Source organism: Marmota monax, unplaced genomic scaffold, assembly GCF_021218885.2.
Source record: "Marmota monax isolate L192 unplaced genomic scaffold, Marmota_monax_Labrador192_F-V1.1 WCK01_AAM20220418_F8-fsc00014, whole genome shotgun sequence".
Lineage (NCBI taxonomy): Eukaryota > Metazoa > Chordata > Mammalia > Rodentia > Sciuridae > Marmota > Marmota monax.
In genome coordinates this window covers 4,566,835-4,591,013 of record NW_026695222.1, presented here as the reverse complement: position 1 = coordinate 4,591,013, position 24,179 = coordinate 4,566,835, and the positions used below count along the sequence as shown (strand labels likewise).

The window sequence follows — 24,179 nt, the reverse complement described above, 5'->3', positions numbered from 1 at the left end:
AGCATATTTTTTTTTGACATTTATCCACTTTGTATCTGTATTGAATTTTATATGGCCAAATAATATTCCATTGTATATACTACCTTTTATTGATCCATGTATCACTTGATGGACATTGGGGTTGCTTCCACTTTGGCTATTATGGATAATGCTCTTTTGAAAAAAAAATTCATACAATTTTTGCATGGATATGTGTTTTCACTTCTCTTCGGTAAATTCCTAGGAGTGGATTTGCTGGGTTCTATGGCAACTGAATATTTAACTATTTGAGTAACTGCTATTTGAGACTGGTGAAATGGCTGCATCATTTTTCATTCCCACCAGTAATGTATGAGGGATCTGATATCTCCAAATTCTTATCAAGACTTGTTATTATCTTTTTATTATAGTTTTTCTAGTAATTATGAAGTAGTACCTAGTTGTGGTTTTAGTATATCTCCCTGAGGATTGAATGTCATTCCGTGTGTGTGCGTCCGTGCGTGTGTGTGTGTGTGTGTGTGTGTTTTGAGAATTGTCTATTAAGGTCATTTGCCCATTTTATATATAATTTGGGTTATCTTTTTGTTGTCAAGTTGTAGGACTTTCAGATTCTGGATGAAAGACTTTTTATCACATAAATGATTTGCAAAAATTGTTTCTGTTCTGTGGATTGTCTTTTCATTTTGTTGATGATATTTTTTCTCCTTTTCTTTTTGTTGGTTCATTTTAGTTATACATAACATTTTGACATAATTATAAAAGCATGGGATGTAATTTACTCTAATTTAGTCCCCAGTACTTCCCTTTTCTTTCCCTTCCTCCCTCTCCCTGTTCCTGTCCCTCTATCCACTGGTCATTGTGCTGTTTACTTATAGTTTTTCTTTCCGTTGATGCTATTCTTTATACAAAAGCTTTTAAAGAGGCCTAATTCATGTACTTTTTTTTTTCATTTTGTTGCTGTGCTTTTGGTATCATAGATAAGAAACCATTGCCTAATCCAAGGTTAAAAACACTTACTCCAATATTATGTTTACTTTCAGAGTTTTACACAGTATTCTGCCCTTATCAGTAGGGAATAAATATATTGCAAGACGTTTTTTGTGGATGCCTGAAATTGTAGATAATACCAAACCCTATATAAAAATACTTTTTCTTCGACATACACATCTGTGATAAAATTTAGGTTAGGCATAGGAAGAGATTAATAACAACGACATTAAAATAGAACAATTATAACAATACAGTGTAATAAAATGTACATGACTATGGTCTCTCACCAGATATTGTATTTTATATTGTATTTTAGTTGCCCTTCTTGTCATTGAGTGTGGGTAACTGAAACCACAGAAGGTAAAACAGGATGGGAGAGGGGTTCTGCCATTTGACATCTGTGATCCATTTTGAGCTAAATTTTCTCTATGGTGTGAGGTAGGAATCTACTTTCAACTTTTTGTTTGTGGTTGTCCAGTTATTCCAGCACCATTTGTGGAGTAGATTATCTTTCCTCATTGAATGGTCTTGGTACCCTTTTTGGATATATAACAGCTTTTATTTCTCTAACATCTGTACAATACTGGGATTTGGGTATTTTGTTTAACTATTAGATTTCCTTCTATTTTATGCAAAAATATCTTCTTTTGAAAGAGTAAAACACAGAGAGTCACACACAAACACACCCAGACATACTTGCCCCCTCATCTAACCTCGTCTATCTAGTCCCCCCTTTACTAAAGACCCCACGAACTCAAAATAATAATATTTGAATGGAAAAGTTGGTAGGTTGGGCTCTTCATTCACATGTGACTACAACACAAGGTCATTAACAGGAGTTTGCCCATGAAATGCCAGTAGCAAATGAGTCCATGACAAATTGCTCATTCTGCTTGACTTCTCTGTGAGGTATTAGAACACTGGTTTTCTCAAATGCTGCAGTATCCTAAGTATGCACAGAGTTAGAAAGATTTATAGAACAGTGTGACAGTTTAATGCTGGATGGTCCCTAGGGAATTAGAGAAAGAAAGGAAAAATATGTGTTCACTTTTTAAGTCTGGTTACAAAAAGACTTGGGCAGTTAGAGGTTTCTCAAAATGAGGAGCAAAGTTTGGCAGGGTCATTAATTAGTAAGCTTTCTTGGAACTCAGCCTGTTTCATAGTCCCAAGATGCCTGAGAGAGTTATGTAATTTAACTTCCCAGCTCTAGGTGAGTCACTTAGTTATTCATCCATTCAACATGGATTTACTGAGCGCCTACTAAGAGTAGGCAGTATGCGAGGTGCTGGGTATGTACATGATGGTTTTCAATACACACAGAATCCCTGTTCTCATGGCATGTACAATCTTGCTCATATATAATTACAAATACAAATATAAATATAAAGGCAGGCACAGTGGCATACACCTGTAATCCCAGCTACTTCGGAGGCAGAGGCAGAAGATTGCAAGTTCAAGGCTTTCCTGGGTGATTTAACAAGACCATGTCTCAAATTAACACGTAACATAGAGAAATATGATTAATCCCAGGGGGGGAGGCATATCACAGGGGCAAAGACTCAACATGGATCAGGGTGCCTGGGTTTCAGTGCCAGCTGTGATTTTTGAATATTCCCTGTTCTTCTCAGGTTTCTCTTCTATAAAATAGTAATAATCAGAGCACATGTATTTTATGGTTTTTTTTTGTAGGCTATTATGAAGATGTAATTTGTGCTTAGAGTCTGGAACATAATAAACATTTATAAAATTAATAAAGTCTGTTTACATAATGCTGTATATTTATTTGTTAATTCATTTTTCTCTTTTTAAAATGGAATGTTTCTTTCCATAGAAGGCTTGGAGTGAATTGGATTTTTCTGTGGTTTCAATTATGAAAACTTCATGTTCAAATATTACATAACACTTAAGTATTAAAAGGCTCAGCCGGGCACCATGGTCTGCTCCTATAATCCTAGAGGCTTGGGAGGCTGAGGCAGGAAGATCACAAGTTCAAGACCAGGTACTTAGTGAGGCCATAAGCAATCTAATGGGACCCCGTTTCCAAATAACAAATAAAAGGGGAGGGGATATAACTCAGTGATAAAATGTCCCTGGGATCAATCTCAGTAACAACAACAACAAAAAAAGTAAACAAACAAACAAAAACCAAAGGCTCCCTTTCCACTTCAATACCTGCTCCCCAGAAGCAGCCACCATATTCTTGTTTCTTGTCACTCCTCCAGATACGCTTTGTGCGTATGTCAATGTTTATGTCTGTGTGTTCACATAGAGGTGGTGAGGTTTGTATTAATACAATTCAGTCCTAGTACATGTATTGCTACACTACTTTGGTTATTTACAAACTGATGGTATGACCGGAGAATTAGTTTCATGACCATTCATTTAGATTCAGATTTGCTTCTTTCTTTTACTGGAAATAGTCTCATAGTCTTATTTTGTGTGGATGTACCATCCTTCCTGGGACTGGGGCCCTGGTGTGGACATTTCCATACATAGATGCGGACACTTTACAAGTTCCAAATTCAAACCTTTACAGACAGCATTTTCCCGGGTCTTGATTGCCAGTTTTTAAAGCCGGTACTTTCTTCCCACGTGCAGTGGGGCTCTCTATCCCTTTGATGTACTTATGATACCTGGACCTTTTTTTTTTTTTCCACTGAATCTTGGAAAGATCTTGAAATCAAAATTGGAGCCAAACTAGAAATCTAGTGTCAACTCCAGAATGGAAGTAAACCACTGATTAGCAAAGAAGTACAGAAACACACATAGAAAACAATGTCTCATTCTCTGGAAAGATGCAATTCCGTTGCCAATCTTTGCTGTTCAGCACTATGCTTCTTGGAACGCTTTTTTTTTTTTTCCAGTTACAGTTCATCTGAGGACATTTGAAAGATTCTTCCAATTACAGTGCACTTTACTGTTAATCAGGAAAGACAATTATATTTTCTTCAAGAAGATTCTAGATAGCTTTGTTGTTCAATTGTTACTTAATTATTTCACTAAAATAAGAGGTTGGGTAGGAAATCAGCACCCTAGGATGTATGAACACTGTGATCAGGGTAAAGCAGTAAATGATTCTGATTTAATGACCATGTCTTTGTTGACTAAAACTAATGTCAGTAAATTTTTTTTTTAATTTAATTTTTTTTTTTCATGTGGTGCTCAGGATCGAATCCAGTGCCTCACACATGCTGGGCAAGCGCTCTACCACTGAGCTACAACCCCAGCCCGTCAGTAATTTTTTAATGTGTCTCTCTGATGAGTTTTAAGAAATATATTGTAGACTTTGAATCTGAAGTGCAAAGACTATATCTCTTCATGCGATTTCAGAAAACCCTAGACATTGATTTTTCTCAACGTCTGTGCCTGTTTGCTTTACAGGGCACTGAGTGGTGAGTCTGATCAAGTGGACATCATTTGCTCTCGTCCCAGACCTCTCTGGTGAGTACTCTGCACCTAGTGGTGAAGATTTATTGGTGGTGGAGTTCTAGAACTTTCTGTCTGGAAAAGGAATCTCTTCTTCCACACTGTTGCCCCATCTGGAGCCTCTTGAAACTTGTTCAGGATGTTTTCCTTGATGTGGTGGGGTGTTCAGCAGAATCTCTTAGGATTTTCTAGGTTTCAGTTCATTCATTCCATGCTGACTTGAGGACTACAGCTTTTGTTAGATATTCTACTTGGTGTCTGTGGTAGTGTTGCCTGTTCCTAGTAAGCAAGAGGTGCATTTGAGGTTTTCATTCTCCACAGTTCTTTCTGAGGGAAAACATATATGACTCTTTGGTCCTATGCGGGTTTTACTGTGAAGGTTTCCACCAACATGAAAACTCACAGTCAAGCTCATTGTCAGCTAAAATCCTTCACCTGGGGACAACTACCTGCAGGGATAATGTCCGTAAATTCTTCCAATGGTCCCCAAATGTTCTATTTCACAAACCTTTCATAAAATGCCCAAATGGGAACTGGAAATATCTTTATATTGTCAATTTGTTTTATTTACTGGAACTTGCCAATGCTTTATGTTAGAACCAGATTCCTAATCAACACAAGAGTATTTTTTTTTCTGACCTCATAATCATCTTGCTGTTTTTTAATTGCAGCAATATGTTTTTTTTAAAAAAAGTATCCCTTATCCCTTCTTTCTTGGAGGGATAAGAAGTCATTTTATAGTGATCATGCAAATCAGCAACTTTGCTGTTCTCCCTATAGGAGAGGTCAGTGTCCCAGGCTTTCTACATCAGTGAGTTTGTCTTCAGTGTGCTGTGTGTCACATCAGACACCGCATTACCTTCTGCCAGTGCCTGTGGCTGACTTCCTTCCGGCCTTTCTGTGAGGGCAGGGAGGGAGTCGCATAACCTGACACTTCTTCCAAGGGATCAGTGCTTAACGATGACATGAGAATACCAAGAAAGTAGATTTATTATCAAATGTTCCTCCCTATTTTTAGTAGAGTGCACTATATTTTACTATTCTCTAAGGATGACTCATAAGCCTTGTCTTTGTAGGCAAAGCAGAGTTGAGGGGTGCTGAGAATTTTAGTGACCTTAAATCAGTATAGACGTATCATCTACTTTTTACTCCTTTTTTGGGCTGTTCCCTTTCCTTGTAGTTGTTGTATCCTGAAATAAGTCCGTTTTTCATCAGCTGCATTATGAATGGTTCCTATGAAGAATTATGTGTTTAATGAATATAAATACTTGATTCAAGCAGAAGGAAAGGGAGGAGGAGGAGGAAGAACAACAACAACTCCACAACTTAGAAGTGTTTTTATTATTATTATTATTAAATATTTTAAGTTGAAAGTAAAAATTACTTTACATTAAGTACATTTGATTTTACAAAAACTTTGGATGGTATCAGGTTCTAGGTCAACAGATGTTGGGTGTTTGTGTCAGTCTTGCCTTCCTCCCCCAAAGAGAATAAATACATCCTTGTATTTCCTTCCATCCTCTCCTAAATATCAGAAAATTTAGTCTCTACTCAAGCACCATTCAAATGTTGGATATTTTATTAGTTTAAAAAATATTGAACTGAAATCTGTTAATTTTAAAAATGTCTTCCCATACTTAAATCTGGAAACATCTAGACCCTAGAACCTGAATTTCTCTGGGTCTGCCTTATTTCCCTATGATTCCAACAGTAAGCAACGCTGACTAATATGGTAGTCCTAATTCTAATTTTTTCTTTTCTTTCTTTCTTTTCTTTTCTTGCCTTTTAAATCCACTGTAGGGATTCAGAATATATTTTTAACTCCTGTAGTGGTGTATTTTTTTCTTGCTTATTTGTGTCACATTAAACTTAGCTTATTATCAGCATTAATTAATAATCTACTAAAATTTTTAAAAAATTAGATAAAGAACAAAGTAACTATTCTTGGATGAATTATCTGTATCCTTGCATTGCTGGCTTCAGACTAACTTTTGCTGATGATGAGGAATTTATTAGTCTAATCAAACCAAAGACTGCTTTCAAGTTTGATGAAAAGAAAGAAAGCAACCTGATAACTTCTTTCATGTAGGATTTGAGTTTGAAAGTCATGCTATTCTTTTGAAAAACTTACTTAATACGTGTTTGGGGTGTAGCAATCCTCTGTGAATGCTTTTATAATTGTTCTTATTAAGTATTGATTATATGCAGAGTTTTAACATAAGCGTTAGGTATACAGCTCACCAAAACTTGGTGTTGACTTCACTTTCTTTTTATCTGTACTTCAGAGCTTTACACACTTTCCTGGCCTGTCTACTCTCATGCCTGGAGAGACAGATACGTTGTACTATCAGTTACTATCGTTTTTCTAGATTTGAGACCTAGAGGTCTTAAAGTTGCTGCAGTAGTCTTTAGGAACCATGGTTTATTAAGCCATGGATATTGCAGTTACTTTCAAACTCTATAGTGTCACTGATGTTTCTTCTTTACCCCTGGCACAACAAGAGCAACCACAGATATCTATGGCTTCTCATTTTCTTAGAGCACATTCTTACATGCTGGTAGTCTGGAGCTGAGCTCTCCAGAAGTAGACCTGAGATGAGGCACAAGTACTTTATTAAGTCAGGGCTCCCAGGGGAACTAGTGAATGGGGGAAGGGAAGAAGCCAAGTAGGGGAATGATTTCAGCAAAATTCCTTCCTTACCCTGATCCCTGGGGCAGTCTGCAGCATGGTTGCTCCAGAGAGTGTGTTCATGGCATTGAGACCCGGCTTTCCTGTTTCCCCCTCAGTCATTGCTGTGGGCAGGGAGGAGAGGGCCCATAAACTTCCCAACATTTCTGCTCTCCAAACAGAAAGCAGCTCCAGGGTTGAAAGGAGTTCTTCTTAAGAAGTTTTGAGAGCCATCTTTTGGAAGCCAAGCCTACAAAAGCTGGGAGATGGGTACCAGGTTGATCAGTTAAAAGGGATCCAGTGGGTGTGTGGGGCAGGACACTGAGAGGGTCTGGTGCACAGAACAACACACCATCTCACTTGCTTCCTCCCTCCTGAGCCACATTCTGCATCCCTTTGGCCATTTCTTGGTGTGAATTAAGAAACTGTGTAAAATTCATTTTCTTCCCTTGAGGACGTAGTAAGCTACTGCTATAAAAAATCTAAGTCCTAAAATAATTGCAGTGTGGAGAGAAAGCTAGGTAATTTTCAGCAAGTAGAATTTGTGCATATATTAAGTTAGAAAAATAAAATCTAGAATTTCAAAACCTTCCTTAAATGAATGCCATCATGAATAATATTCTCAGTGTCCTGTAAGAAGAAATAAGGATATTCTGTAGTGGATAGTTATTCTTGCTAGAAGTATTTCCAAGCATACATGTTAAATTTATTATTTTTTGGCTCTCATGTCTTTTAACCATCTTCTACTTCTTAGGGGACAATTCCTATCCAAATCATAACAGGCCCTGACTCTAGGTACACAATGAGCATTCAGCTCACTTTCTTTCTAGTGACCTCACAACCTTCAATGAGAAATGGTTGAAATGCCAGCTATGTAAGAGTTTGGTGAAGTGGGCTCCATTCGGCAAACTTATTTACTGTGGAATGCATTAAAAAAAAGAAGAAGAAGAACTGATGGATAAAGGACTAGCTATTGAAGAAAGGTAGTAGAATAAAATATTAATTGTAGCTGGACATGGTGGCACACACTTGTAATTCTAGGGGCTCAGGAGACTGAGGCAGGAGGACCATGAGTTCAGAGCCAGCCTCAGCAAAAGTGAGGCACTAAGCAACTCAGTGAGACCCTGTCTCTAAATACAATACAGAATAGGGCTGTGGATGTGACTCAGTGGTTGAGTGACCCTGAGTTCAGTCCCCGGTATGCTACCCCCTCCCCCCAAATGAATAAAATATTGATTGTTAGAATCTAGGTAGAAGGGATGTGGTCATACCCATCCACTGAATGCTTGTATATACAGAAACACAGAAACATCAACAACAACAAAAAACAAAACAAAACAAAACCAAAAAACCCAGAAACAACAACAACAGAACTTATTTATTTTAAAATAAAATGTTAGAGAAAAGAAGCATTAACTAACAATGATAGCAGGATTATGTGAGGTTTGAAAACAAAATGTCAGCTTTCTATTCTGGAAAATGCTTAAGGCTTGTCCTGTTTTTCAGTTCAACTTTTCAAAGGTTGTATTAGCATTATTATTTGTTCCAGCTTCAGTTTCCCCCCAAGGTTTGGAGAAACTGGAAGAGGTCTGACAGTCTCGTATAGAATATTGTCTCAGATTTTAGCTGTTGCTTTTGTATTTTATAGTTTCCTGGATTAAGGTCTTCATGTATTGCTTGGGGATGTGATCATAGTGAAGTCCTTATAATTTTATTTCCCAGGGGCTGGTGGTGACAGTAAGGACTTATTCTGAAGACAGGAGTTCTTGTCCTCTCACCCACTCTGTATATTCCCATCTTAAATTGAATATCCTGAATCTTTTCCAGACCTGAAATAGGGGCTCCCCCACCAAAACACTCCCCCAAATTGGAATTGATTCTTTTGTTTGTTGTATTTCTATAAAAGAGAGGGGGAAAAATGAGCAAATTCAATTCAGCTTTGTAATACTTTTTGAGGTTCTGGGAGATACATCTATAAAATATTGATAAAACCATTGGAAATTGTTGCATTTGAAAAGCTTTTAACTGATTTTCTTAAAGAGAGAAACAGGCATCTCGTATTGTCCTCGGGCAGGAAAATGCAGTTTGCTGAGGACTGAGGACTAAAATACACTTTCCCAGGGGGGGAACCAGCCAGTGACCTTGGGCTGCAACCACCTGGCAAATCAGCTGCTTCATTCCTTTCCATATTTCTTGGCCTGTGGGGGGAATCAAGTGTCACCAAAGCAGGAAGAGAGCAGTTGGAGGAAGACTCCAGCAGCTCTTTTGGTGACAGTGCTGACATGATCTCTTGACCTTTCCCATATGACTGGAAGACTTAGGATTTTATAACCAGGATTCAGGTAGCTTATCATGAAAAAAAATAAGCTGTAAGAAATTGATATGATTGTAGTGTCTTTATACCCCATGAATAATAATACAGTGGTCTAGAATTTGGAGAATTCCAAATGCAGTAATTCTGCATTGGGGATATTGGGTTCTTATTGAACCTACAAAAACAAAAAATAGAATTCTACCCAGCTTTCCTTAAGAAATTACAAGTTTGTTGAAAAACTGATGATTTAAATTTGTCACCTGGCTATCCATCATAGTGTGGAAGATGTTAACTCTGAAGACTGGGACCTTGGTTTCTCCATCTTTAAAATGAGCACAATATCACTTAATTCATTGGGATTTGTAAGTTTGGGCAAGGAGATTGCGCATAGAGGAACTATCTCATTGCAAATACTCAGTAACCTCATTCCAGTGTTTCTTCTGTTTTCTTTCATGTGCATGTTGATATACAGCAGAGCTGTCTCATGATGCTCAGAATTTCTCCTTAACTTGTCTTTCTCTTTCTTTTCAGCCTTCTGCTCCCCCCCCCCCAACCTTTACAAATGTAAAAAGAATAAAGGGCCTGCAAGGGACTAGCAGGGACTTGAGAAGCTCAAGGATCCACACTGTTCTCACTTTGGGGCCCTTCTCCGACCTAATGATGCCCTCTGAGACTTTACAGAGTAACATTTTTGGAGATTCTAGGTTGCCTAGACCTGCTCCTTTTCTGTAGGGAAGACCATCTCTATCTCCAAACGACTTGCTTCTCATGCATTCCCACTCCTTCTTCCCACCAGCATTAGTGCCTTGCCTAGTGCTTATTTCTGCCACCCACCCCACCCTCGGGGTCTTCAGTCTTACTAGAAAACCTGGGTTACTTTGCCTTGTCTCTTCTTCTTCCCCCTGCTGTCTCTCTTAATGGAAGTGAATTCAGTTTAAATTAACCATTTGAAACTGAACAATTTAGTGCCATTTAGTACACTATAATCTTATTCAACTACCTATCTAGTTCCAAAATATTTTTATCACCCATCTTCCCCTGCAAAAACCATACCCAGTAAGCAACTGATCTCCATTTTTCCTTTCCCTAGCCCCTGACAACTACCAATTTGCTTTGTATCTATATGGATCTACCTATTTTAAGTATTTTATAGAGTCATTTAAAATGTGACCTTCAGTCCGTAACTTCTTTGATGAGGAATAATGTTTTAGAAGCTCTCTCATGTGATAGCATGTGCCACTATATTGTTCCTTTGGATAGCTGAATAACAACGTCATTCATGTATATATATGACATACGTATGTATATGTGTATTTGTTTATCTGTTGGCAGACATTCAGCTATTTCCATTGTTTGGCTACTGTGAGTAGTACTGGAATGAATGTGTGTATACATGTATTTGTTTGAGTCCTAGTCTTCAACTCTTTGTATCTTCCTAGGAATGGACTTCCTGGCTTAGATGGTAATTCTATATTTAGCTCTTTGAAGGGTTACAGAACTCTTTTCCATAGTGGCTTCACCATTTTTGATGCCTACGAGCAACCATGAAAGTTCCAATTTCTCTGTATCCTTTCCAACACTCATTTTTCCTTTGCTGTGGTTGTTTTTATTATAGCCTTCCTAGTGAGTGTAAAATTATACATCATTGTGGTTTTGATTTATATTCTTAATGACTAATGATATTTGTGTCTTTTCACTTCCTTGCTGGCTATGTGTACATCTTCCTTGGAGAAATGTTCTATTCACATCCTTTGCCTGTTGGTAGGGGGAAGTGGTACTAGAGATTGAACCCAGGGGTGTCTACCACTGAGCTACCTCCCCACTACTTTTTATTTTTTATTTCAAGTCAAGTTCTCACTAAATTTCTGAGGCTGACCTCAAACTTGAGATCTTTCTGCCTTAGCCTCACAAGTAGCTGAGGTTATAGGTATGTGTCACTGTGCCCTGCCCTTTGCATTTTTACAAGTCAATTGTTTGCCTTTTTGTTGTTGAATTAGTTATAGGTGTTTTTATATATACTAGATACTTGGTCCTTATCAGTTATGACTTGTAGATATTTTATCTTGCTTTGTTGGTTGAATTTTTACTTTCTGGAAAATGTCTTTCAATGCATAAAATTTTTAATTTTGATGAAGTATTTTTTTTACTTGTCTCTTCAATAATTGTCCAATTTAAGATCTATTTATATTTCATTGGTGTATTTAAGAATCCAGGGATATAAAGATTTACCCTAAGATTTATCCCATGTTTTCTCCTAAGACTTGTATGTTTGTATTTCTCAAATTTAGGTCATCAGTCTGTTTTGCCTATGCTATGAGGTAGAGGTCCAAATTCATTTATTTGCCTGTGGATATCCAGTTGCCCCAAGACCATTTGTTGGAAGGACTCTTTTTCCCTTATTGAATGACCTTAGTACCCTTTTCAATAACCCATTGGCCAGAGAGAGAGATGTGTGAGTTTATTTTTTGACTATCAATTCTCTTCCATTGTTCTACATGTCTATTTGTTGATTACTGTGTTTTTGTGGTAAGTTTTGAATTCAGAAAATGTGAGTCCTCCAGCTTCCTTTTTTTACTATTATTTTACTTATTCACGGGTCCTGAACCTTCTCTTTTTTTATTGTTTTGTACTTTAGTGATTTTTTTATTGTGACATTACACTTTGGGAGAAGGCAGCAACCCCAGTTTATAGACATATGCCCTGTGGGATTATTTTACACATACTAGAATCCAGAAGCCCCTCTTTCTTCCTGTCAATCCATAGACACCTTAATGCAAACTACATCAGTGGTATTCAAAGCAAAGACAATGCACAGACAGTGGGGTTAAGCTGCTTATTAGAATCCCAGGCGGCCCTGTTCCAGGGGCCTTTTAAAAAAGATCAAATGTGCAACCTTCATATTTGCAAAGATAACTAGACATCATACTGATTGGTGCACATGTTCAACTTTATTAGTTGTCATCTTCAGTTGCATAAATCATTTTTTAAAACCCTCTTATGTAAAAGAAAGTTGTGATGTCGACATCAAAATCAGTAACATATCAGAAGAGTGGGGAGACAGAGCAAGGTGATTTTGCTGGCATTATTTGCTGAGATGAGTCACATTTGTTTCCAGTGTATTTGACCTCTAGTCCATTCCTTTGAGAGTTGCGGGAACTGTGTGGGATTTTCCTTTTGGAAAGAACTCTTAGCTGTGAATCCTCAGCAGCTACTCTTTAAGCATTTCCAGATGGTCCTCAAAGTCCTCATCTAGTGGATTGCTCCTACTGACTAGAAGAAAACTGTTTTAACCCCTGCATGTCTTGACAATGAGAAGATGTGATAAACACATAGGTTCCTTGGCTGACCTTCCTTAAAATATGGTTAGAGACAGGCATATGCATGTGTATGTGTGTGCATATGTATCAGCCACTCGTGAGCCTAGAACACTGAGTGGAAAACTCAGCTGTGCAGGGAAAGCTGTTTGGATTAGATGAACTAAACTGAATATCAAGAAATGGGCTAGGGCAAAAGACCCAGGGCCATCTACAATGATGTGGAATGTTCCCTGCTGGCTGGTACAGGTCTTCCTGAAGCTCAGATGTTTCTTTGTGTGCAGGTAAGAGAGGTGCTTTCCTCTGCAGGGGCCTAGGTTGGGAGGAGAGTTCTGGAGAAGATGGGGTAGAGCTCCTGAGTCCTTCCTGCACTGAAAAGACTTGGCAGGGCTATCTGGAAGTGCAGCCCACCCTGGATCCCCCTCCAAGAACTGCTGAGAGAAATGAAGGGAGCAGATCCCTGAGGGACAACAGATGTCACTGGCCTGACTTAGGTACCAGCTGGAGCAGACCTCTAAAGTCAGAATAGCTTGGTTTTCAAGTCTTTGCTGGAGCATGTGATATCATTGTGAAGATAAAATTTCCATCTGCCGCAAATAACTATATAAAACCGAGTGCTGAAAACATAGTAAATGCTCAATCGATAGAAACCTTTTGTTGTTATTGTTAAATATACTAAAGGGGTGATTCCTAAAGTTGCTCCATATGGCAGTCTTTTTCTAGTATTTCCAGGGAAAGTATAGACTACAACCTCCTGTCTCCTGCATCCAGTGAATTCCTTACAGGAAACAAGTCCTTCGAAGGACTAGCAACAGTAAAATCTCATTTAAACACATACAAAAATAAACTCCCTTTCTTGAACATGTGCTTCCCTGAAAGTGATGAGATTTTCTTTTCTTTTCTTTTTTTTTTTTTTTTTAACTTTGATACATTTAATACACTTTAAGATATTTCAACAGCAAAGGGGGAAGTTTTTGTGATTAAAAATTTTTGATGAATATTTGGCTTAAAATACATATCTCAATTTGGGAATAAAGAGTGACCATCAGGGCAGAGGTTGGGAATTTAGTACACATTTTTCCCCCCACAAGCAGTGAAAATTGGTTGGGGCTCCCATAGTAAAATAGCACAGACTGGGTGGCTCATATCCTCAGTTTGGAAGGCAGGACACCCACAGTCAGAGTATTGGCAGGGGTGGTTTCTCTGGAGGCCTTTCTCCTTGGCTTTTAGATGGCTGCTTTCTTACTGGGTCCTCACATGGTCTTCCCCCTGTGTAGATACATCCCTGATGCTTCTTATGTGTCTAGATGTCATCTGCTTAAAAGGACATCAAACAGATGGGATTATTTCTACCCTCGCAGCCTATTCTAACTGAATCACCTCTTTCAAGATTCTGTCTTTAAATATATGTGCTTTTAAGAGACTGGGGGTTAAGGCATCAACAGTTGAATTGCAAGTAGAGACAATAAAATTCAGTGCCCAACTGGTAGCATAGGGTAAAGAAAGACAGAAAAAAGATAGAAGAGCCAGAAAAGTGAGTCATGAGGATAAGGAAAATTTGTAGAGGGTAATCTGTGGACTGATAATGGGAAGAAATTACTTTCCTAATTGATCAGTGTATGAGTTAGGGTTTGCTGCATAATAAACTACCCCCAACAACAACAACAAAAAAAAGAGCTCATAGTTTGATGGGTTGGCCATTTGGACTGGCCTTTGCTGTGAAGTTGTTTTGACTTCCATTGGGCTCACTTATGTGATTCTGGTTAGCTTTGAGTTTGTTGAGGCCTGGCTGGTCTAGGATTGCCTTTGTTGGGCTGGTTCATTTCTCCTGCATGTGGCTCTTGCCTTCTGGCAGGGTCGGAAGACTCCTTCCCATAACAGTGACAAAGTACTGAGAGCAACAGTGCCAAAGCACATACCAGTATTTCTGCCACATTCTCCTGAAGTGAGTCATAGGCCAGCCCAGGTTTAAGAAGTGGGGAAATAGACCTTTTCAGGTAAATAAAAAAGCAAAGTTTGGGGGCCTATTATATTTTATGATCATAACAGATTTTGTCTATACTCATAAATCAGAAAGTAATGATCTAGAAAGGAATTACGAGTGCATTTATATATGGATGGTCACTCTTTATTCCAAAATTGGGATATGTAGTTTAAGCCAAACATTTCTTACACCCCTGGATGTCTTATTTTTCTGCAAGACTTGGTGTCTCCAGCTCACTGGGAGACAGCCTAGTCGGAGGAGATCTGAGTGAGAGCTGGTTTTTTCTTTTATCCTTAGACTGTAGCTCCTGTGGTTTAGGTGGCCTGGTGGAAACCTCCAGCCCTTAACTCTTGGAGTTGAGCCTCCTGAAACTCTGACAGAAGAATGGGGTCTCTTGGGGCTTGTGTCCAGAGAGTAGATTTAGAAAATTCAACTGTAACACTTTATATGAGAGAACATGGTGCATATAAACCTTCTTAAAGAGCTTTACCTCCTGCTCACCAGATTTGCTAATCTATACTACCCACTGGGGCTCTGTTTAGGGAGCCCTCCCTCTTATTAATTAAATGCTTCATATGAAATTGTTGTTTATAACAGCTCTTCTTTTGTCCTGTTGTAGACTCAATTTCCATGGAACAGAGAACAACCTATCTGCATCTTGTAGGGCAGAGAAAGTACACTGGTGTATAAAAACCAAAAATTCCAATATGAAAATTATTTTCCTGGGAAAGCAAAATTAAATCTATTTTTTAGTACATACATAAACCTATAAAAACCATTTGGCAGATTCTTACTTATATATATATACTTACTGAAGGATTCCTGTAATTTCTCTCCTAGTTTTTTTCCTCCAAGAGAATAAAAATATACTCCTACTCAAATACTTGTACATGAATATTCTTAGAAGCTTTAGTTATCATGGCAAAAACTAAGAAAATATATCCACTGAAAGATGATGGACACATTAAGATACATGTCTGCAATGGGATGCAGCTTTGCAATAAAAAAGCAGCAGGTTACTGACACAATGTGGAAAAACCTCAAAAACATGACCTGTGTAACTCTATATCATGTATAGCCAGAAAAATGAGAAGTTATACTCCATTTATGTATGATGTGTCAAAATGCAATCTACTGTCATGTGTAACTAATTAGAACAAATTAAAAAATTCTGCTGAATGAAAGAGACCCCCCCCCCCATAAAAGCATAAATGCACTTTCTACTTACAGAATGTTCTAGAATAGTCTAATTTAATTTTCAGCTACAGAGCACAACAGTGGCTACTTACATTTTGTGTGTGTGTGTGTGTGTGTGTGTATGGTTTGTGAGGAAGGTGAGGGGCCTGAAATAGCTTTTGGACTGATGGACAAGACTATGATGTCTATAATATCTTGATTTTCCTGCTAGTTACTTGGGTGCATTTTATTGTACAAAATATAAACCTCAGTGAATGGCAATTTGGGAGGAATGACTCATGTTTCTCAAAATATATTAGGGCAAGGTAAAATTTTTGTGATCATCAAAGGTAGAATTAAACTTAAAAACTTGAGTAAAGGTTAAAGCTTTCTAGAAGCTATGTTAGAGCTGGAGATCACCAATTTGTCTCTCAACTGTCCAATGTTAGAAACCATGGGGAAGAATCAGCAGGAAAACCAAGGCAGGAACAGTGGTGCATGCCTGTAATCCCAGCTACTCCAGAGGCTAAGGCAGCAGGATCTTAAGTTTGAGACCAGTCTCAACAATTGAGCAAAACCCTGTCTCAAAGTTAAACTAAATAAAAGGCCTAGGAATGTAGCTCATTGAGGGTGCCCCTCAGTTGAATCCCTAGTAGCACTCCCCCCCAAAAAAAAAGTTAAGAAAACCATTTAGTCTCATCATATTGTAGACCTGGCTCATGGAACTAAGGCAGCATCTTTTTCATTAAAGGTAAATTTGGGCATTTCATTAACAGAAATGTGGAAACTTTTAACCTACGTAGCTGAATTCAGATACAGCTGGGTAAAGTTAGTATCAGCATATTAAAATGAGTTAAGACTGGGCTTATTGTTTCTAGACCATAATGGTCACCAAATATTATTCTTTGATGAAAACCAGAGTGTTAAAAGTTGGCAAATGTTTTATGTATTCCTTGTGAATTCTGAAGGGGACAAAAGTGAATAAGAACAAGAGAAAAATATTTCCTTCAAATGATTTGGAACTATCCACTTTAGTCAGGTAGAACTTACTGCTAAAATCCTGTTTTAGCCTGTTCATTCTTTGATTGTTTAAAAGATAAAGCTGAGAGAAAAAAATATTTTGTTATATGTTTATTTGGGTTCAATGCTGGATGTAACTTAATAAGAACAACTTCTTTTCTTTAAGCATCAAAGAGCTTATTAATTCCCAGATGTCAGCTATGCCTGCAGAGTGCTAGAGACAGTGATTAGACCGTCAAAGACTGGTGACGCTAAAATGGAAAGCAGATTTTGTTTTACTCTTAGCCAAATTGTAGTCTATTTGGAAGGATGAAACTGTATCTCATTTTAGTGTTATTTTGATAAGCCAGAAATGAGTTTCACATTTCAACTTTATAATGTTTTATTATTAAATATGATGCTGATCTAAGCAAATTTTTCTCTTTTCATTATTGTTTTCTAAATGGTCACTTTTTGTATTTTATATCTATTGCTTATTCATTGAATTAAAAAGATAGTTATTATTAAGTATCTACAATGTACCAAGCAAGGTTCTTAGCATTTGGAAGAGAACAGTAAGCAAGACACATTTTGGTTCTTATAGAGGAATATTTTTCTAATAGGAGGAGATAGATAATAAAAAAGTAAACAAATGTAAAAGCAAGATACTTTGATGTAGCAATATGCATTAAGAAAATAACTTGGGTCAATATGATTGTGGCTGACAATTGCAGTGTAGGTGATCCATTTGGAGTTGGAGTCAAGCATGATTGTGTTACAAATGTGACATTGAAGCTGACACCCAGAGGATGCAAAACAAAGGAATATTAAGAACTAGGGCCAGAACTTTCTATACAGAGAGAATAGCAAGAGCAAAGGTCCTGAGATAGAAATGAACTTAGTGTGTTCAAAAAACAACACCCAGTGAGAACCTTATGGGGAGTACAAGGCAGATGAAGTCAAAGAAGTAGGTAGCAGCGAGTTCCCTTTAGACCTAGGTAAGGAGCAGTATTTATTGTTGCTATTTGTTGTTTTTGTAAAGAGGAATGAGAATTTTTGATTGACATGATCTGATTTACATTTTAGTGAATTATTCTCTCAGTGGAAAATGAATTAGGAGTGTGCACCTGCAGATAAGAGTGGAAGCAGAAAAGCCAGTTAGGAGGCTTTTGTTAGCTGTTTTGGGGAGAAAAGGAAAAAAAAAACATTTAGATTTGAACACTGGAGGTGGTGTTGGAGAGAAAACAGGCAGATTTCAGAACTATTTTGAAAGCTGCGCTAGCAGCAGATGAATTGGACCCAGCAAGTGAGGGAAAAAGAGGCATTGAAGGTAACTCGTAGGGCGCCAGATTGAATTTGGGGGGAGAAATTTAAGGAAATGGGAAAACCTAGAGGAAAAATATGCATTTAAAAAAAATCAAGTGATTTGCCCTAAACTCTAAAGTTTAATATATTTATTAAGTATTCAAGTGGAAATGTCAAATCAGCAGTTGGATATATGAGTCTGGAACAGTTGGATACATAAGAACTAGGAATGGAGACTTAAGTAATGGAAATAGAAATGGTATTTAAAGCGTTGGGGCCATATGTGATCACCCAGGAATAAAAAAGTACGTATAGATGGGTCATTTGAACACACAGAGGTTAAGCAAACCAGAAAGAAGTTAGGATGGAGGATAAGTGGTGTAATGCCAGATTCATGGGACCCCAATAGACCTCCAGGAGCTGAATCTGATGCAATCACACAAGAGTCTTTATTGCAAGCTCAAGCCTGGACTCACAACCATTTCTGACGCAGTGGTCCAGGGAGTGAGTCCTGGTCCTTTGTTCAGTGAGATTTTTTAGGTTTTTGGGGGATACTCTATGCATCATAACATCACACAGCAAATCATTCCATACCGCTGGAAAATCAAACAACAACTCTTAACATTGATTAGCACATTCACTGGCCGGAACAAGTTGGGTAGGGGTGATTGGTTAGTACAAGAGGGGGATTCCTTTGAACTGATTAGTTTAAGCCATGAGGGGTGTACGTGCTAAACTACATGGTTTCCCAATATGTCATCAACCACCATAAACTACTGGGGAGGGGGGGGTCATCTGGCATCCCAGGTATTTTCCCTGTCTCATGCTGATTGGGGGTTGATATGGGTCTTCACTGAGCCTAACTGAGTCAGGGACACCTGGCACTGAGGATCTCTCCTGTTATTTGCAGATAAACAACTCAGCAGGGTGGGTATGTGCCTAGAAAGGCTCTGTGGGTTTTTTCAAGGACAAGAGTCATGCCCCCTTCCTTAGGACAGGCCTTGAGGTAGAAGCTGCTGTTACTTATTTATTTTCAAAAATGGAGTCACATCAGTTTTTCAGTGACTGGTGAGGTCAGAAGACTCTAGCAGAGTCTGGAATCACTGTCACCATGTAAGAGAATGTTCAAGGAGAGAGTGGTTCATTGCATCATACACTGTGAAGTTGGTTGATGGGGACCAAAAGATGACCACAGAATTTCACAATATGGCGATCACTGAGGCCCTTAGCAAGAGGGAAGAATTCTGGTTGGAGTGATTGAAGGGAAAGGAAAGGTGAAGAACTCACCTGTATATGTTGATGCTTTCAAGGGGAAGCCTTAGGGGCAATATTATCATTGAACAGAGCATAAGGAGACTCTAGAGGTATGAAGCAACCATGAGAAAGAGTCGTTTTAGAGTGGTGTTAACCTACCAAAGAAAAGTTATTGGACAAGGTTTGAGGTTTGTGGTTGAGTTTAGAATGAAGACTGATCAGTTTGGCTGTGAGTTTTTCTCCAGCCTAGTTCAGCACCGTGACCACAGTTGCTCAGTTGACAGAGAATTAGGTGTGACCATGTTTGGGGAATTAGCAAAATAAGGGAAAGAGAATGAGACAAAGGAGGACAGAGCACTTGTAAAGTGTGATGGGCAGTGGAGCTGAGGGTGGGTAAGAAAGGAAGGAGACTTCAGGGCTGTAATGGGTAAAGAGACTGGTAGAGTCCAGAGTGTAGGTCTCAGTGAGATTGATAATGGTTGGACTTGGAGATCTAATACAGGTGAAGCATCCTCAATGTGAGAACCCCAGATCTGAAATACTCTAAAATCTGAAACTTTTTGAATACCACAACTTGGAAATTCCATACCTGACCTCATGTGATGATAGGTTGACTTTAAAACATAGGCTTAGTAGAACTATTGTATAAAATCACCTTCAGGCTATGTGTATGAGGTGTACATAAAACATACATGAATTTCATGTTTAGTCTTGGGTTCCATCCCCAAGATATTTTATTATGTATATGCAAATATTCCAAATTGCAAGAAAAAAAAGTCCATATTCTGAAATACTTCTGGTCCAAGCATTTTGGACAAGGGATAATTAATCTGTAATAGGTCAAATAATGATGGATGGGCAGGGTATTTGAAACCTGCATGTGTTTGAAAGGGAGTGTAGCTGCTGCTGCTGTGAACACCAGGCTAACACACACATGTAGGCCTGGGGGACAAAGTTGCATGGAGAGAGAAACCATCAGAGGTTGAAAAGTCAAGGGTCAGAACCTCACCTTTATTTTCTGCTAGGCTATACATCTTAAAATGTTTTGATCCACAATATTCCAGAAAAATATATTATCGTATCTAGGATCCCTTTGATGGTAGGTAATATAAACTGACAATTTCTGTAACCAAACTTCTCTCTGTAGCAGAGAACCTGGTTTCCATTAACCAATAATCTATCCATCTTGTAGTCTAGGAATCCAGAAAGACTGTTCTCTTTCCCAATCTTGCTTTCAAAAATCCCTGGGAAGACAGTGAGTGGCTGATCATTGATTTCAAGGCCTACAGCAGAATCAGGGACCAGACAGCTTGGCTGGCAAAGTCCCTAGATATAGAGGTGTTTGGGGGCAGCTAAATCCATAAATGCCTATTACACATACTGGCTGGTTCACTTCATGACATGAGTAAGAAAGGCTCAGATGAGACCCACTTCATGAACAGACTCTAGTTGGAGAAGAATGAATACAATTTAGACTCCTAATCATTGTTTTTGGCATCTTTCGTGAGTGGCCTGGATCTTGTTATTAACTTACCTTTCCCACTGAGGTCACCAGGGAACTTAGCAGGCTGCAATTGTGTTGATCTATTCCAGGCCAAATATCTCTGTTGCCTAGGTGCCTGGGCTTATCTGTTATTTGTTTGTGTATAAAATCTTTTTATTGAAGTGTAATTAACATACATTTACAAAGCGCACAAATCAGAAGTGAATAGCTCCTTGAATTTTCAGGAAGTAAATGCACCAGGTAACCGGATAATAAAACAGGATCATTCTCTTGACCTCTTCAGTCACTGTCCCTTCCCTTAGCATAACCTCTATCTGGACTTTTTATATCTTAAATTAATTTTGTCTCAACCTTGATGTTTGCACAGGAGAATTCGGTATGGTGAGCAGGAGTTTTGGCAAATGGCCTATAGGTCTCTACTTCTTCTGAGCCTGAAATTCTTGCTGCTATTCTCCTTTCCCTCCCAGAGCAAGGAAGAATAACCCTCCAGCATAAACAACTACATTATGCTCAAAGGCTGCCAGTAATTATATAATGATATAAATTGACAGGACACAGGGTCTCCTATCCAGGCTTTTCCTTTGGTGTTTTGTTTTTGTTTGTTTGATTTTTTTTTTTCAAATATGAATCTCAGGAACATTTATAATAAGAGTCCTGCAGGGAGCAGCCTACTTAGAGGAGGGTTAATTGCAGAAGGTGATGTTTAATCTTTCATTTGTGTATCCATAATAGAGATGGCCCTTCTGATAAAGGTAACACATCTGACTTAAGTGCTCTTCTGTCCTCTGTTGCAGAGCAGGGCTGGGAGATGTCAGGCGCTGAGTCTGGGTTTTCCTGGACTCATTTTGAATTGATGGGAGAGGCACTTATTCCAGACAGGCAGGAGCATTCTAGGGGAGTTTCTATGGAAACTAACAATGTCAGATGAGATCAACGGCTGAATTCTGTTTCCTCCAAAGGCGGCTTAGGTTATATGATTTGGGATAAAAAGTTGGCCTGCAAGAAACAAAAGAATTTCTTTCCCGGGAATGGACCACTGAAATATGTTTTATTTACCCAACAGCACACAGATTGCTGCTGTTATATATTGGTCCAGTATGTCACCATGACACCTCTGTGATGGTTTTTATTTTAGTAACTTCTATAAAGAATGCCTTAATGACACATTTACTATGTCCCCAAAATATAGGTTGTAGGATAATGGGACACTCTCCCCTGAGTCTTAAGAGAGAATGAATGAAAATAGACTAGATGAAAGAATTGTAAAAGATAAGCCTTTCTGAATTATAGAATTTATTTCTCAGTTTTCTCCACTCTGTATTATATATTGGGATATAATTTACACATAAGAAAGATGTGCCGATGCTTGTTAAAAATTTTGCATCTGTGTACATATTCATATAACCGATTCTCAGATCAAGACGCGTATGAGTGTACGTTAAAATGATCATGTGCATGTCAAACGTACTCTTGTATATTCAAGCTTCTATTGACCTCTTGTGGTTAAGGAAATACATACATGCATACATATGTATATGTGTGTGTATTTCATATATATATATATATATATATATATATATATATAAATTTCTCACCCGTGCTGCTCATGTTGTACAGCAAACAACTTACAAAAACATCTGGAGCAGTTAGGTTCCTAAGCAGAGTTCAGTTAAATGAAGAGGGCTTGTGTGTGTGTGTCTTGGCAATGTGGTGTGGAATCCCTGAATCTGATCAGCTGCTTCAGCTATCCATGCATCCATTTACTCACCAAGTACTTATTCAACTCTTATTATTTATGAAGTGTTGTACCAGATATTATCATTTGCAATCATGGATCAGAGTTGGAACATGCCAGCCTAGAGTTTCTAGACAATGCAAATACTCAATTCAAAATCAGCATAGAGTGTTCTGAAGTCTGTAAGAGAGGTGAAGACAATGAGAGGGCCAAGCATCTGTTGGATGCTTGTTGATCTTGTGCATCTTGATGTATCTTGATCTGTGCTGGATGTTGAAGAAGAAGGGTTTGGGCCGAGGAGATGATGGGAGACAGAAAAGGACCATTAGGATGCAGGAAAAAAGAAGGAAGTTCTTTGGGTTTCAACACAAAGAGAAGTTAGGGGAGAAAGAGTGGGTGACCAAGATCAAAAGTAAGAATGACCCAGAATGTGATGAAAGAGTTTAGACTTATTCTAGTAGGAATGCTGCTCAGGGCATCACCTGGGATCTTCATAGAGATGGCCTAGCTGACCTGCTGCCTCAGCATCTCTGGGATGAGGCTCAGCAGTCTGATTTCACATGCCCTCCAGGTGGTTCTTAATGCATGCTCAAGTATGAGAAGCACCATCTCAGACCACAGCTCTTGAGAAGACAAACCATCGATATTGCCAAAGTTTGCCCAACACAAGAGGAATTCTAAGTGTTAACAGAAATTTTGCACAGAAATGAATGCTGAACTAAACACAGACCTGTGTCCTTACCATAAGATTCCCAACACCCCAGATATTCTGATGTAGATTATGAAATCCCCCCCCCCCCACACACACACACTATAAAGGGAGCCACAGTATTCAGGATTTTCCAAATTGTTTTTCCATAGAGTCCATTCTTTTCATTTGTCTCTTAGTATTTTTTTTTCTTGGTGGGGGATACCTGGGATTGAACTCAGCAGCACTCAACCACTGAGCCACATCCCCAGCTCTATTTTGTATTTTATTTAGATCCGGGGTCTCACTGAGTTGCTTAGTGCCTCGCTTTTGCTGAGGCCGGCTTTGAACTCTGGATCCTTCTGCCTCAGCTCCCCGGGACCCCTGGGATTACAGGCTTGCACCACCATACCTGGGGTCTCTTTTAGTGTTTTTAATAAGGACTAATGGAGGAATTAGTCTTTCTTGGGACACTCTTGGGGACATGTTAAGGTGGGCAGTGGTAAGCCAAGGAATGCTTTTCATCAGAGAAATGGAGTAGCCTGCTGCGAACAATGCTCTGTGAATAACTTTGAAAATTAGTTTTTTTGTGAGTCTCAAAGTAGAAGCTTCTTTCCAGATTTGGAAAGAAGGAAATAATGAGTTTAGCAGTAGACACTAGTAGAATGTCTTTCTGAAGTATTCCAGGTGAGATCTTGGAGCAACTGGATTAGAATTGTGGCTTGGAGAAATAGGAAGGTAGGATATTGCAGGAAGAACTTGGTGGCTGTGGATACATTGCTATTTTGGCATTCTGTTCCTAGGAGTTCTGCTGTTGCTTCCGCAAACAGCTCATGGCCCATG

General features: G+C 38.6%; 1 protein-coding gene across 10 annotated transcripts in view; it reads left to right on the top strand.

Annotated features, from left to right (window-relative positions):
* Window positions 1–24,179, top strand: part of Plcb4 (phospholipase C beta 4) — a 381,354-nt gene that overhangs the window by 138,514 nt on the left and 218,661 nt on the right. For all 10 annotated transcript variants that reach the window (XM_058575386.1, XM_058575387.1, XM_046433511.2 and 7 more), the window contains one exon: window positions 4,351–4,410. The gene's annotated coding sequence lies outside the window, so the exon portion shown is untranslated. The remainder of the gene's footprint in view (window positions 1–4,350; window positions 4,411–24,179) is intronic.